At 39.2% G+C, this 16,741-nt stretch overlaps 1 pseudogene; it reads right to left on the bottom strand.

Annotated features, from left to right (window-relative positions):
- LOC127632713 (histone deacetylase 11-like) overlaps nt 1-7,891 on the bottom strand; it is a 42,141-nt pseudogene extending 34,250 nt beyond the window's left edge.
- Nucleotides 7,892-16,741: the final 8,850 nt, after the last annotated feature.

Raw genomic sequence — 16,741 nt, 5'->3', positions numbered from 1 at the left:
GCCCTCACAACCTTTGCAGCACCAACTTTTGCACAGGCAAGCACCATAGTAATACTAAAAATCTTAGCCTGATCTCATGAAAATTATGTGACTGTGGTGACATTATTTGCAAAATGATGCTACGTTGCTCCTTACACGATTGTGTCAATTTCAAGGTAAAATGTCCATTGTGTGGCGCTAAAGTTGAGATAAATAAAAGCAAATTTGAGATAAAAAACACATTTGCTGGGAGCCTGGGTAGCTCAGCAAGTAAAGATGCCAGTCAGGCTTCCTAAGCAACCAAATAGCCCGGTTGCTAGGGTGGGTAGAGTCACGTTGGATTAACCTCCTCGTGGTCACCATGATGCGGTTCTCGCTCTTGGTCTGGCACATGGTGAATTGTGCATGGATGCCGTGGAGAATAGCGTGAAGCTTCCACATACGCTAGGTCTCCGCAGTAACGCGCACGTGATAAAATGCGCAGATGAACTGTCTCAGATGTGGAGGCAACTGAGATTCTTCCTCCACCACCTGGATTGAGGCGAGTCACTACGCCACCATGAGGACTTTGGGCATGCCAAAATTGGGGAGAAAATGGGAGAAAAAAAATTGTTTTGGTAGAAAATACCATTCTCAGCTGGACTCACAATGTTTAATGTTTGCTTAAATGTGATTTATTTTTAAATACAACAGTTTAAATGTCAGCTAGCAAGTCCTACTGAGAAAACCATTATGGGTCCGGATGCACAAAAATCCAAGCAGGTTATTAAGATCCAAAAAAACAGAAACTTCCTCTGAGAAATAAAACTCATTAGTAAATTAAAGTAGCACTCTAAGCCTTTCCTTCTTGGTGGAAAAACAGCAAGTAATGGTCCTGTTTCTATGATAGCTTCAAAGAGGCTGTTAATGTGGTTGTGTTACCTGTGAGAAACTCCTCAGAGTGTCTCTATAACAGATGTTCAGAAACTTTCCTACAGGCTGTTCCTCCCCAGGTTATTTCAACGTATGCCTATGAGAGGTTCAGACTGGGCCCTTACAAAGCCTTTCTGTCACCAAATGTTCCTATTTCCTAGTGAAACTTTGAACAGTCCACCGTGGATCCAGTGCCTGAGCAAGATGATGACTCACTGGCTAGATTCTCTGAGCTGTGAAAAACAAACCTGGTTTTGTACAATCCCTTGTCAAAAAATCCTGAAGTAATGTATACAGCATTTCAATTGGATTTTTTTGCACTCAACACTTGCAGTGTAGACACAATGTAAGATTTCTCTAAATCAAGAAATAACAACCTATGAGATATTATAAAATCTTAAGACCTACAAGATCAAATTAGATACTATTCTACTGAATAAAATTAATTCCTTGTTTTAATATTTATTTGATTCTTAAAGATGTTGTGTAATCTTTTTCAGAGCACTAGTGGTGGGTAAAAATATTTGTTTCTGATTAATCGCGATCTTCATTTGAACGATATTGATTCTTAAATCCCAAGAACGATCTCACTCAATGCGCAACCCTCTACACAATGAGAGGAAATCACTCGCATTTGCAACCAAAATTTGCACTATGCCATTAAAGTGAATATATTTGGCAACTGGCTGGTAAATGTTTACATTTCACTCATGTATATCTTATTTATTGATTAAATACACATATTTGTTCATTTTTAAAAAGCCAAAATGTGACCAAAATGATGAAAAAGTAATAAAATATAATTAGTAAAATTAATATTTTCCTAGTTAAAAGGTTTCCTGTATAATTAACAGCATTAGCTGGGTGAAACCTCCTTGTGGTCACTATAATGTGGTTTGCGCTCTCGGTGGGGCATGTGGTGAGTTGTGCATGGATGCCGTAGAGAATAGCGTGAAGCTTCCACCTGTGCTACGTCTCTGCAGTTACACGCTCAACAAGCCAAGTGATAAAATGCACGGATTGACGGTATCAGACATGGAGGCAACTGAGATTCGTCCTCGGCCAACCCGGATTGAGGCGAGTCACTACGCCACAATGAGGACCTAGAGGGCATTGGGAATTGGGGAGAATAGTGGAGTACCGAAGTATGCACAAGCATTTTGAGGGAATACTGGTTGGGATCCTATGAGAAAATTAATATTAGGATTCCTTAGGATTGATTCAAAATTATGACTTCTAATGAAAATCAAACATCTCTGAGTGAAATTGATATTTGAAACCTACCATGAGGGTAGGTTACCAAGGGTCTCAGAACTTTGCGCTGTACCAGAAAGTTGGGCAGGAACAGCAGAGATTTCTGAGAAGGTGGCAACTACCAAAGACCGGAAGAGGGGCAGAAATCACATGCACATTTTTCCAGGTAACCAATCCTAAATTACAACTACAATGACTTCTTAATTACAATTAATAGATATTGTAACATAAAACACAATAAAAATGTATGTCATTAATATCAGAATATAATCAAATAGCAAAACTGAATGATAGTGTTATTGAAAGAGAGGTTGGTGGTAAATTGTACAGTAAATCATATTTTGAATCCATCTCTGGGAGTAGAATAAATCCAGTATCAGTGATAGGCTGATATATTGACCAGGCTGATTAATCAGCCAATATTTGGACACTTTGAGATACACTCTGAATAACTGTGTCTAGTTGGCCTAGTATCAGTTACAAAATCTTGTCAATGGATAGTGCACATTTTCTGTTTTCATATATTTTTTACATGAGTTCACATTGTGTAAAGCAGTTTTGTATGTATCATTAAGTTACTGTATATTAATCAGCATATTATCAGCCTTATATTGGCCTATTGGTGTAGATATTGTTATTGGAATAGGGGAGTATGCTGCAAAAATATTTTGTAAGATTTTTAGTAAAACTATCTAAACATACTTAAAATTTTTGTATTATTTTTATTTTTGAGAAATCTAATAAAATGTATTGGTGTTTATGTTTAAAACAATAAAAAATTATTTGCCAATGAGGGGGAAAAAAAAATTCCCTTTGAACCAAGTATTTTTCTTACCCCATTGGGAAAATAATTTTTATAAACTTAATGGTTAGATTTTGTCACGAACCCCGCTCCTCTGCCCCATCCCCGCTTCGTCGCACACATACTCACTCCCTCGACCTCACTCCCTCGCTCCGCCCCCTCGAGCTTTTCATGCTCTTTTTGCTCGCTCGAGCCCTCACGCCCACTTTTGCTCCTACTCGCTCACATGCTCGTAGGTTATCTCCCTTCCTCGAGTTTCTCACGCGCTTCCAATCCTCCTGCACATTAGTTTCACCTGCACTCGTCTCATCACCTGTTCGTTGTTTACACTTGCACTCGTCACTATAAATACCACAGCACTTCCGTTTCACGGGTGTTGGTTATTGTGTTTAGTTTCCCGTATCTTTGCCCCCCGCTAGTCTCGTCTAGTTCTGACCCCCCCGCTAGTCTCGTCTAGTTTTGACCCCCCTTTGATTCGTTACCCCTTAGCTTGCCAGCTCTCTTGTTCCCCTAGCTCCCCTGTTTAGTCCTTCCCGCTACTGTATTCTGATTACCCCGGCTTTGACCCTCGCTTCCCTCGACCATTCTCATTGGATTTCCCCGTTGTTGATACTTTGATTCCCCCGGCTTTTGACCCTACGCTTCCCTCGACAACTCTTCACTGGATTTGCCCTTTGTACTTTCGCCTGCACTGCTTTCTTTTAATAAAGCAGTTTCATCCGACATTGTGACTGTCTCATCTTGTGTGTGTGTGTTCGCTACAGATTTCTCTGAAACCAAGAAAGAAATATCTTGTACTTTTGCTTCTAAAGTAAATGTATCTTCTTTTAATAATGTATAGATATTTTTACTGGAAAACCGACACAAATACTCAATAAGAAAATTATTTTTGTGCAGGTTAGATTTTTTTGAAAATGTTACTGCAGGATGAAGAGACTCTACGGTATATTACAGAGTGAAAGAAAGAGTGGAGCAAGTAAATATTTGGTCACAGTAGAACTCAGATACCTCTCTGGAGCCTTCCAAGATAGCATTCTGCATGCAATAAGGGAAAGAGTGAATACATACATAGCCGATTTAAAATGTGACCAACTAGCTGTACGATCAGCCTTCAAGAGTGAACAGTCGGGAGTCAGCTATAAGCAGCTACTCAAGAAACACATGCAACATCATATATAGATTCCTCTTAAATATTGGAAGCCTGAGGATCAAATGCCTGTGGGATCATTTAAAAGCCTTTGAGCCGCCCTCATTGTGTGGTCTGCATGGGGAGACACCTGACTCATGAGTGCATTAGGGCCTTGGCAGACTGCAATCTGTACAGAACACTGAAAACTGATTGATTTGGATAGACATAAAGGCCTGCTCTGAGTAATCCAGTGTAATTTGCTATTGTACACTTCCTATGTGCATCATTGGCTCATTGCTGCTGAGATAAAATGGGAGGTCTAGATGTCTTTTTCATCAAGTAGGGAATGTCCACAGTCTTAATGAGGCTATAATAGATCTCCTAAAAGGACTGAAATGAGTACATTTGCAAGTCAGTTTAAAATAAAGGATACAATGGTTTGAAAATCACAATGATGCTTTTATAATTGACACTTTGTTTTACTTCTAGAAACCTTTTGCCATCAGTCTATGGTACTATAGGTCTCGGGAGAAGAACTGAGTGAAAACACAGGCCGAGGAATGTACACAGCAGAGACTGTATCTCTACCTTGAGTCTGGACTGGTAACGTGCAGTGTGAACTACAAGAAGATCTGCTTCACTGGCCTCATGAACTGTTCCTCGGGAAACATATCAAAGTATAATGGACCAACAACAATGTGGACACCCAATACAGTCTCATGACAACTCGTAATACTTTGTATAAGAAGGTGATAATGTCAGTTATCATACAACTTGACTTGTACAGAAAGTAACACTTTTATTCACATAGAGACCAGCCAATCAAAAACAATGAATTTAAAATTGCTATACAATAAAGGCATCAAATTTTAGCTCCATTCTAACACTTTATGTTAACTCATTACTGCTTGTCAATCCCCTGGTATGTGTTGTGCTGTGTTTCAAACCCTGATATTTTCTATACTCTGTGGTACATACCACAGTGAATTACCTATTAAAATCATTGTTAGGTTTAGGGTTTGGATATATATATATATATATATATATATATATATATATATATATGTGTGTGTGTGTGTGTGTGTGTGTGTGTGTTTGTGCTGCTGACTAGTTCATCAGAAGTGTTGCAAGAGTTACCCTTTGCCCCTGACCTTGCAGCAGAAGCCAAGATGCATACCTCCTCTTGCTCTTGCTCCCGAGGGGAGTTCAGCTTCCCTCATTTTCTCTGCCTCACTGATTGCGCCTCTCTCTATCCTTGTCTACATCCCTCCACCTATACCCTCCACCATACCTGACTTGCTGCTCTTTGATTCCCTGATTCTTGTGTATTGTGTTTCATAGATCACCTTACACAGTGGTCAGAGTGCCTCTCTGGGAAACTACACCTGCAGTGGTGTAAGACCTTTTAAGAAGTGAATGACCTTGCCCCATTTGCCAGCGTCAAAGGGATGCAGCTTTTCGAGCCCCATGAAGGAGATGTTGTACTCTGGGGAATAAACAATAGGCAGGCATTTCGCAGGGACTTCTGTGTACAGTTCAGTTTGGTGAGAAATGTGGGAAGATGAACAAGCATTATAATGCTCCTGTGCAACATTTAAGAGAATATATACAATCAATGAGGGTCTTAGCTATGTACATTGTCATGTGATGAAATAAAAACAAAACTTCATACCCTTTCTTTCCTTTTTTTTCTTTTTTTTATTATCATTTTTATATCATTTCAAATAATACCATTAGAGCAAAGCATTAACTTTCGGGTGCCAGTCCGCGAGTTCAGTTATTACTGGTAATATCAGGCTTATTACTTCACAAAAAATATATAGAAAAAAATACACTTTGCTTGACTTGCGCATGCGCTCTGAGAATTTTAAAGACCCAACACTGTGAGGAAATATTTTAGCTTTACAATATTCTTCCCGAAGTTTCCAGATAAACTTAGTGGACCTAATGCAAAGTGTAAATGGGACCTAACTTCGCAGAAATAATATTGTACTTGGATTTCAACAATAATCGCTGTAAATGGGAAATCAGCACAGCAGGACTCATCTGCTAGACGTTCTACTGTAGGCCTACATCTCTTATTTCAACGCTGTTAATATTTTCGTCGTTTATGACATTCAATCATGCTCTTAATAGATAATAATGTTTTACTTTTAAACACTCACAGACGAGGATTATGCGTACATTTAATTGACTGATTGTCTGGTTCCTCCCTCCCTCGCGAAGCGCAGCTGCGCTCCTCATAAGTACGCACCAATTCAATACATCATAATGACACAATAACAATGTAGGTCGGGGGGGTCAGGACCCCCCCATCTGAGGGTTGTCCCTCCCTAAAATATCATTAAAATATGTGTATTGTAAATAATATAATGATATATTCTTAAAATAATTGTTTAAGAAATAAAATAATACAAATGCAAACGGGGCAACAACAAAAAAAACCTTGGTGTCCCCTTCAAAAATTGCTCTTGAGAATTGTTATGTTTATTGCCCCCCCCCCCCCCAAACATTTTGATGAAATTTTTGCCCCTGCTTTAAATGTCAACATTTTGGGTTGGTTTACAAAGATTATTTGCCTTAATATTACGTGATATAAAATATAATTTCCCTCATTATTATTAGTTATTGAATTCTAGTTAATGGTAAAATTACTATTCATACATTCAAATTCTCATTAGTTGTACCCAAGTTTGTAGTTTTCATGCATTTTACTCCACTATTGTTGACCTTTAAAGTACAATGTAATGAAACATGTTAAAAAAAAATGGAGAGATTTTGAATGCCTTTCAATTTGTATCCAGAATTTTCCTTGAAATGTGCTTCTTTTCAACATGTATATGTTTGTAGAAGTTTTTTCAATAAAACAAGAGCTGAGGCAGTTTGAAACACATATGAAATAAAACAGATTTATTAAGTTTTGTGATAATGTAAATGATCATAGGTCACTAAAAAACAAATTGTCTAATTCAAATTTTATTTTTCTCTATGCGCAATCGCAATTGCATGGAGGCACATAAAGTATGATTCCAGGCATTTTGGGGGAACTCCAGTTCACCTGATTTGTTTCACATGACATGGTAAACATGTCCCTGAGCCGCTCTCCGCAGAGTTATGTTTGCTATAAATATCAGTGCTTGTAGAACTTGTGCAATGATGATGTTATCATCTCAGCTATTTCTGTTACTAACTGGCTCTTTTCATTCAGCCCAGAGTAAACCATGAGAAAAAACGGCCATCCAGCTGTTATGTAAGAGAGTACAATAGACACAAGAGAATAGGCAGCAGCATGTGCATCACTGCCCTTATTTCCAGCAGTTTAATCAGTATCATAATTCCTTCACAGGCGCTGGTAATCTAAAGGCACCCACTGCTGGCATGTAATGGGGGTCTTTGCGCTCTCCACAAAGTACAATAGCACTGTGGCTGCTCTTTGAAGCTGAGGCAGCCTATGGCATGGCCAGAGTAGCTTCTTCCTATAATGGAATATTTTTGTATAAATTGAGAGTTCAGCCTTGTCTGTGTGTGTGTGTGTGTGTGTGTGTGTGTGTGTGTGTGTGTGTGTGTGTGTGTGTGTGTGTGTGTGTTTGATATTATTTGAAGAAATAGAGAGTATAGAAATGGCATCCCTCGGTTCCTTAGCCATGAAACAAACCCAGTCCTTTGGTTAATTTGATTGAATTAATACACCCCTGACCCCCACATAATTCTGTCTGCAATCTGATTTATCTTCAATTCTCTCGAAAGCTGCATATTTCTCCTCATATTAAGTTTGTTGAGTCATTTAAATAAGCAATATTTTGTCATACCTTCATTCTGCACAAAGATCAGTATTGTGTGATTCTCACCATAATCATAAGATCTTTTGTGTTTTCACAGCCTTTGGATTTATTATATTGGTTTAATAATAATATATTTTTAAATAAGTGTATTTATATTGTAGAAATGTGCATTTTCAGATATATACATGATTAAAATCATTTTTACACTCAAAAAATATTTTAGCCTATTTTAAAGATTTAAAGATTTCAATTTCATATCAGCATTCCATAAAATTTTAATGTGTAATGTTTAATACAATTAAATTAATAAAAATATTTAGTTTTTTATTTTATTTTAATAAAGATTCATAAATTGAATTTGATGGAATTTTGTAATGAAATCAAAATCGCATAAGTCTTAAAATTATTATTTTGAGTGTTCATTCCAGAATAACCAAATCGTCATCGAAGATAAACAATAAAGACACAAATGAACAGTGTTGAGCAAGTTACACAAAAAATGTAATCCATGACAACTACTATTCACTAAAAACATTGTACAGTAACCATTAGGTTTTTGACATAACCAAGGGTTAGTTCACCCAAAAATGAAAATCATCTCATGATTTACTTACCTTTAAGCCAGCTGTGTATGACTTTCCTTCTTCAGCAGAACCGAAGTGAAGATATTTACAGTACAAGCAGATTTCAGATCAGTTTGTCCATACAATGCATGTAAATGGGTGCCATATTTTGGGTCATGTTTAACAGACCAAAAGGCATATTTAGGCAGCATAAAATTAATCCACACAAATGCAGTTGACCAGTTAATGTCTTCTGATGCAAATCAACAAGTTTGTGTAAAAAAATAAATCGCTAATTAAAAATGTATTAATGTATTAAAAAATTTACCTATAGGTTTGCTACAAAATATATTGTCTGATCGACTGGATTTCTATTATGCTGCCTAAATATTCATTTTGGACTGTCAAACAGCCAGCAGCCTGATGGCACCCATTTACATGCATTGTATGGACAAACTGAGCTGAAATCTGCTTATAAAAATCTTCACTTCAGTTTTGCTGAAGAAGGAAAGTCATACACATCTGGGATGGATTTTTTGCTTCTCAAATTATTTCTCAAATGGCCTCGCGGGCCAGGTAAAATGGTCTTGCGGGCCTTATATGGGCCTGAGGCCTGACATTCCCCACCCTTGGATTACAGGTAAGTAAATCATTAGAGAATTTACATTTTTGGGTGAACTAACCCTTTAACCATCAGTAATCATAATACTCATTATTTTTAAGTTTTAAGTTTGACTCTCTGTCACAGTTTTCACAGAAATGTTTTTGTTTTTCTGCTCAACAAGTTCAAAATAATGTCAATATTTCCTCCTTGTTCACTGGCACTGTCATGCCTTATACGTTTCTCCTTTGCAATGACTCGTTAGTGACTCTTCAGCTGTCAAAGACACATAAAATAGAAATAAATAATGAACACAATTCATGTTTTAAATGTATTCTACAAAATAATATTATTTTAGAACTATGTGTAATCAAAGCAATGTGGTTAAAAGTATGACAATCCATTCAAGAAACCCTTAGCCTTTAATGATTGGGCCGTACAATTATTCCTCGCTACATTTTTATTGGTTTTCACGGACAAAGGGCTAATAAACAACCAGCTTGTACAAATTCTGCTTATAATTGGTGAAATCTGTCATCTTTTTTTCTAAATAGAGAGTTGGTATGAGAAGGATTATTGTAAAACATCTGTTGCGCTTTGTTTAGTCATTGATCAGATGGCCTTCGATAAGCATTTAATAAGTTTCCATGACAACAGTCAAAGAGAGATGACAGCAACTGTCCATGTTATCAACAGCAGCTTGGTTTCTATATCTTCCAGGCTTTGTGGTCCTTTGTTAACAGCAAAAGTATGGACAGACAGTTCTGTGTAGCCATGTTCTCTGAGATATTGCTGCTGTATGATATTCCACCAAGACTCTCGCAATTAAATATTGCTAAAGTTGACCAAAAAAAGCAATACGTTTGAGGATGTGGAACCTGCTCATTTTAAGATCTTAAAGGAAGGAATAAATCTCCTACAAAGGGCTGGTGCAATTAATCTACAAGCCAACGTTAACATCAAAGTTTGCCATCAGTGCATATCGTATGGAATGTGAATGCCTTTTTCCTCGGGTTATGTCTTGAAGCTCTTTGTGACACAGTCGTATGATAAATGACTCTGCTTAAAATGTAAGGTTTGAATGCACCAGGACTAAAAGGGAAGATAAATGAATGTCTGTAGAGGAATATGCTGGTACTGGTCTCTGGTGAGATTACAGGAGAATCATCCTATAGTTTAACCTTCAGATTAGATCACTGCACTCCACAATGTGACAGTCAAAAGCCACTATCTAGCTGTGTCAGATTTCCTTTCAAGATTGGCCCATCAGGGTAAAAGTTACATTAAACTGCAATGTTACATTATACTACTCTTCCAAAACCATCAAAAGACCAGCAAAATCCAGCAAACCAGTTTAGACTAATTTAAGCAGATTTTTTTTTCCCCCAACAGGGTCAAGATTTGTATGCTATGGTTACCCCAGAGAATAATTAACTTGTTTTTACTACCGTTTTGTGGAGTATACACATGGATAATACAGGATTATTCAGGGTCCATTGAGGCTTGAGAAAGTAATTATCTCCTGGTTATGCCATGGTGCTAATTATTTTAGACCATCTTATGCAAGTTTTATTTGAGATGTTATTCACTGAATTTGGTCATGCTAAATATATTGTGTATTTTGATAAGTTAGGGGAAGATTCATTCAGGCATTTGTTTCATGTTTGAATTGAGGACACTAGGTCAAATACAATGTTTTTAAATATGTTACCCGTATACATAATTCAATGCTAAGATTTGCATTTTCACCACATTCTAGAACAAGAAAGCTATCCTCAATGGGATTGACCTTATCTTTAAGTAAGAAAAAGTATTAAACGAGGAGCGCTTTGATTCACGTTGAGCGGTACTAAAGGGGATCATGAGATTTCAAATAGAAAGCCTCTGCCATCTGCAATCAAATCCTCCCCAATGTCAGCAGTGACAACATGATCCTTAAGTAAACATAGTGAAGTGCAGGTGGGATTTGCTATTTGCTTTTTTTGGGAGTATTTTTTCAAAGAGTTAGTTAAATAAATGCAAGGCCGTAACACAAGTTGGGTGAATTCACTATGTAGTTCCATCAATTTTGGATTCAAAATTGCATCTCCAAAAAAAAAAATCATCTTATTCACATTGCACCAAAAGCAATAGAACCCATTATAATAGTATACGCTGCCATTAATGGGGCAGTGGTGGCTCAGTGGTTGAGGCTCAGGGTTACTGACCAGAAGGTTGGGGGTTCAAGCCCCAGCACCACCAAGATGCCACTGTTGGGCCCTTGAGCAAGGCACTTAACTCCAGGTTGCTCCAGGGGGATTGTCCCTGTAATAAGTACACTGTAAGTCGCTTTAGATAAAAGTGTCTGCCAAATACATAAATGTAATGTTGCATTGTGCTGACAAAACAGGTGTCTTGTTCCATTTCAGTGCAATATCATATAATTGAATGACTGCTGTCAAACATCTAAAATATTGGTCCAACCAGAACCAAAGAAGTAAAGCACAAAAAAATTCCTTAATGTCCATGTCAAATAAAATCTTACTTGAACAATTTCTGAAGCGTATGTCACCTCTCTGTCTAACTTTTGTTGACTTCTCTGAACATTTCTCTTACTTTCTAAAATAGAAATATCACAAACATCACCTCTACCATTAATCTAAATTCAATATAATAGCCAAAAAAAAAGTTGAAGAAGTTCTGAAACCCCAGACTTCTGCTTGCCATCCATTCACAATCAGCCACTCTCCCAATCTCCGCACACATTCTGGAAATGAGGGCGCCCTATCCGACTTCCATCCCCTGTAAATAATTTGCCTGCCCAGCATAATGCTGGTCAGAACCCAGTTTTCAATGTGTTTATCCCCAAAATGTATGACCGCCCCATCACCCAAAATACAGAGTCTGGAGTAGAGGGAAGTGACCGGAGTCCAACTTTACCAAATCAGTTAGCCAGAATTCTTCAGGGAAATTGGATGGTTACTCTTAAACTCGGTTGGATCTTTGACTTTTTTAAGAATCAGACTGATCCGGGCTTGTGTCATGGTTGGCGGAAACTTTCCATTCTTTAATGATTCCGTATGATCTTCTAACAAAAGTGGAACCAATTCTGTAGCATAAGATGTAAAAAATTCAGCGGCAAAACCATCTGGCCCCGGATCCTTGCCTGTAGGCAAGGCCTTGATTACCTTGCCAAGCTCATCCAAGGTTATCTCAGAATAAAGAGTTTTTTTTTGCTCAGTCGTCAGTTTAGAGAGTTCTAATGGTTCCACAAAGATTCTAATATCTTCATCAGTAGACAAAGATGTGGAACTATAGAGATCAAGATAGAATTCTTTAAAAGCATTATTAATATCAATGGTCCAGGTAAATATTTCATCACCAGCAGATTTCACTTGGGGAATGGAAGTAAAAGTCTTTCTCTGCTTTATATATCTAGTAAAAAGCTTCCCTGCTTTGTCCCCCAACTGAAAGTATGACTGTCTTGCCCTGAATAGACAAAACTCTACCTTCCGTGAAAAGAGAGTATTATATCTGTATTTCAATCTGGTCAATTCTCTGAGGCCATCAGACGACATTCGGCAATTCAGCTCTGCCTCTGCACTTTTAATATTCCCTTCCAACTCTACGAGTTCTCGTGCTATGGATTTTTTGATGAATGAGGCATAACATATGATCCGACCCCTAACAACTGCCTCAAGTGCCTCCCAAGCTATGCTCACAGAGGAAACTGAGGACCAGAAGGTCTTCATATAAACATTATTTTCAGCCTTTAACATTTGTTGAAAATCATGTTTTTGCAAAAGGGAGACATTAAGGCACCAACTACACAATTTATTTTTCTCTGTATGTGGCAACACCTCTAAACTCACCAGGGCATGAGCTAAGACTACGATGTTTCCAATAGAATAATCAACAACACATGAAACGAGGGACTTAGATATGAAAAAAAAAAATCTCATGTACTGATGAAAATAATGTATAGTCCCTACCAGATGGGTTCAAAAGTCTCTATCTAATGTCTGTAAGACCAAGATTTGTACACATCCTGTGAAGTGTCAATGATGCTCTTGGGGGCTTACACACTTTTGATTCACTATGATCAAGGACTGAATCCATCAAAAGATTTAAGTCTCCTCCCAATATTATATCATGAGGGGCACCTGCGGCTTGCGACAGCCCTTCAAAAAGCCATGATCATCAGCGCTAGGTGCGTAAATATTAACCAAAATCAACCTTTGCCCCTGAATTTCTGCTAAAACAATAATGACTCTTCCTAATTTATCTTTAATCTGTTTGAGACATTTTAATTGTAGATGTTTACTTATCAATGTAATGACTCCCATACTCTTACTTGAGCTAGCACTAAAGAAAACATGCCCACCCCATTTCTTCCCCAAAGTAATAAAAAATAAAAACAGGCCGTTCATACTCAGTGAGCTGGCTGTTCATGAATGCAGCAGATGACCTAATCCTTCCAATGTCCTGCAAAAAATACTCAGCAAAATAAACTTCAGCCAATAGGAGGCATGAACACAAGGAATATGCAGATTCATCCACAACTCTCCCAAAGGAGTGTTATTCCACAAAACAAACTCCAGCCGCTAGGAGGAACCAACACAAAAATAAACAAAATGGCGCCCAGCTTCCTCAGACAGTAAAGTGTATATTTAGTGACTCAAGTTCACTTGGGGGCCACATGAGAAACAAAAAATGGCTCATTCACTCCAATGTAATGAAGGACATTGCTTGCTGTGGACATGTAACTACTTTGCGGCCATCCTAAGAATCTATTCTCAGTTTGGCCAGAAATATCAGTGTAAATGCGATCTTCCGTTGATGTAAGAGATTATTGCATTCCTTGAATCAGTCATGCTTCTCTCTTGTCGAATTTGCAAAGTCTGGGAACAAGAAATTGTTGTGGTTCTTCCAAGAAAGCCTTCCTTTACTCCTTGCAACATGAGATCTGTATGGATGATCTCAGAAATTTGGCGAGAATTGATCAGGGCCTGTCTCCCTCAGCGGATCTCCGAGCTGGGACTCTGTGAGCTCGTTCAATTTCCAGCTTATGGCCTGTTATGTCGAGCAGACTCGGGAAAAGCTTGTCTAGGAATTTTAACATATCTCGACCTTCCTCATGCTCAGGAATTCCAACAATTCAGACATTGTTGCGATTCTCCAAATCCCCAAGCACGTTCCAAATCCACCTTGGTCACTAGCGGATTAGCAGCTAATTCCCTCTTCGATGACTCAAGATAATCAATCCGTCTCTCGACAGCATTGCCGACACATTAATCAATTCATGCCGGATTTCTTTCAGTTCACCATCCGAATTGAGTCCGGGGCTTTTGGTCTGTTGCTCTGGGAAATCAGCCCATGCACGTAAGTGTCTTTTAATATCTCCAGAGTTTGAGGATTTATAATAATTTTTTTTTTGACATATTGTATTCTTAGAACAGTTATGTATCATGGTGTATCGCATATCACTGGTTCATGACACTAGTAATACAATTATCAAAGTGCACAGAGCTCGCCGTTCACACGTTCGCTCCTCGCATGGTGTCATGTGACTCCTAATTCGTACTATTTTTAAGAGAAAAAGAAGTCATACGATATCATTCGACTTGGGTCTGATAAATGCATATGATCCAACCAATCATACGCTTTCCTCGTCGCCATCTAAACCCAAATATTTCCTTTCTTCCCTGACACATAAAACGTAATTTCCAATTAAAATCATGTAAAGGCTTGATAGTTAGGTTTAGGTATGAGGTTGGGGTAAAAATTGCAGTTACGCTCATTCAGAACCCAGAGGTGTCTTACAATAATACATGATTTTGCCACAGGGCCGGAGGTTGTGGCTGGAGTACACTTTTTAGGATTTGAGACACAGAGATAGACCAAGTTGTATGTAAAACCTCTCATAACAACAAAACACCATACAAACAAAATAATTCTGCCAATAACATGTAATAAATTAATGAATTACACCAAAGCCTATTTCCATTAATATAATATAAGCCTATACAACCAAAACCAAGATACACCAATAAAAACATCAGATACAACACGATTATTGTAAATATTCACAATAGCTTGCCCACATGCTGATCTGTCAAAGACGATGTTGATGCCTGTGTCTCGTTAGGCCCATTCACTCCTCCTACTGCTTCACTTTCCACTCTGATTCACACTCTGTTGATGTTGGTCAAAATTGATGATGACGACTCCAGTTTCTTATATCCATTCTGCCACTACTCAGAATCACAGCACCACCAAAATTTTATTTTGAGACTGCAGCATGTGTGACTATCAGGTGTTATGTTGATTATGCTTGGGTACTAGCCATAAGGCAGTTGTATTTGAATAATTAAAGGTGAAGTGTGTAATTTTAATCAAATACACTTTTTGTCATATTCATGAATATCTCTTCACGGTCCGCTAGCTGTATGTTCTGTGTGTGCGCTGAAAAAATATCCAGTGTTTGTACACAGCCCTGGCTCTGTAAAAGGGAAAAATAAAGAAAGTGGATTTGACCAATCCACACAACATTGTTGCATTCATTTGAGGGGGGGGGAAGTTGAAATGTAACACCGGCATTGATATCGGACAAGCCGATCCCTCTGCAACGCTTTCTGTCCAATGTGTTTATGTAATGGTGTCTTGTTTATTATGACGTTAAACGTTTATCATCATTTATTTGTAATGGCCTATTTGTTCATAGGGAATCAGAGAGTGCGAAAGGGCGTGATGTGTCTGAGAGGTGTTGGCAAAGGTTGTTTAAAAAACACACTGTAAATCAGTCAATGGAAAGGAGAAGGCGAGAACTGGCTTGACAATATAAATAATAGTTTTAATGATAAACTTAACAGACAAACACACACATGACGGACATGTCCGTAAACTATCTCTCTCCCGCACAATCCACCGCAGTCGGCATTTATCCCTCTCGGAGGCTTGATTAGCGGGACCGGGTGTGTAAAATCACGACCCGGCCCCACCCTCCGCCCTATCACATTCCTCCCTCGTTCTCTAAGGCTGGGGAGCCCCCGGCATGACGTACACCCCCCCTTTCCCTGGGCGAGGGCATGCCCGAAGCCCTGTCTGCCGGTAGGTCATCCCCGTCCACCTGGATGAGGGAGGGGACAAGGGGAGGGAAACAGAAATAATAAAAATGGGGGGGTACTTCCTGTAACAGTGTAGTACCCCCCCCCCCAAAAAAAACACTGTAAAATTTAAACGAGAGGGAAAAGGCCAACGTGGAGCGGCAGTGAGAGAGAGAGAGAGAGAGAGATTAAAAAAAAAACACTTACTCGCCAGTTCTCCGATACGCCGTAGCTTGTTCCTCGGCCACTCCTCCACCCTCTAACGGACGACAGCCGCGCCTCGGTGGCAGACCTCCAGCCCCTGGCGGACGGAACGCCCTGCCGCATTCTTGGGGAACAGAAGGGGTCTCCCCTGCCCCTGGCAGCGGTTCTCCCGCTCCAGGCGGTCGGCAGCGAGCCCCTCCCGCTCGTGGTCGGCGGTCTCAGACCCGGCACGTTTCAGCGGCTGGTAGGGGACTCCTCCACCCCTGGAAGCGGCCCTGACTGCTCCAGGTGGTCGGTCCCGTCGTGGACGGCAGCCGTCGTCTGCTTCCTGGTTGCCGGGCTCCTCGTCCCCCGGCAGATGGCCGCGGCTGCTCCATTGGGGTGGACGGTAGTGGCGAGAACTCTACTACGGCGTATCCCTCCTTCCTCC

Source organism: Xyrauchen texanus, chromosome 39, assembly GCF_025860055.1.
Source record: "Xyrauchen texanus isolate HMW12.3.18 chromosome 39, RBS_HiC_50CHRs, whole genome shotgun sequence".
Taxonomy (NCBI): Eukaryota; Metazoa; Chordata; class Actinopteri; order Cypriniformes; family Catostomidae; genus Xyrauchen; species Xyrauchen texanus.
This window is presented reverse-complemented; position numbering and strand designations above follow the sequence as displayed.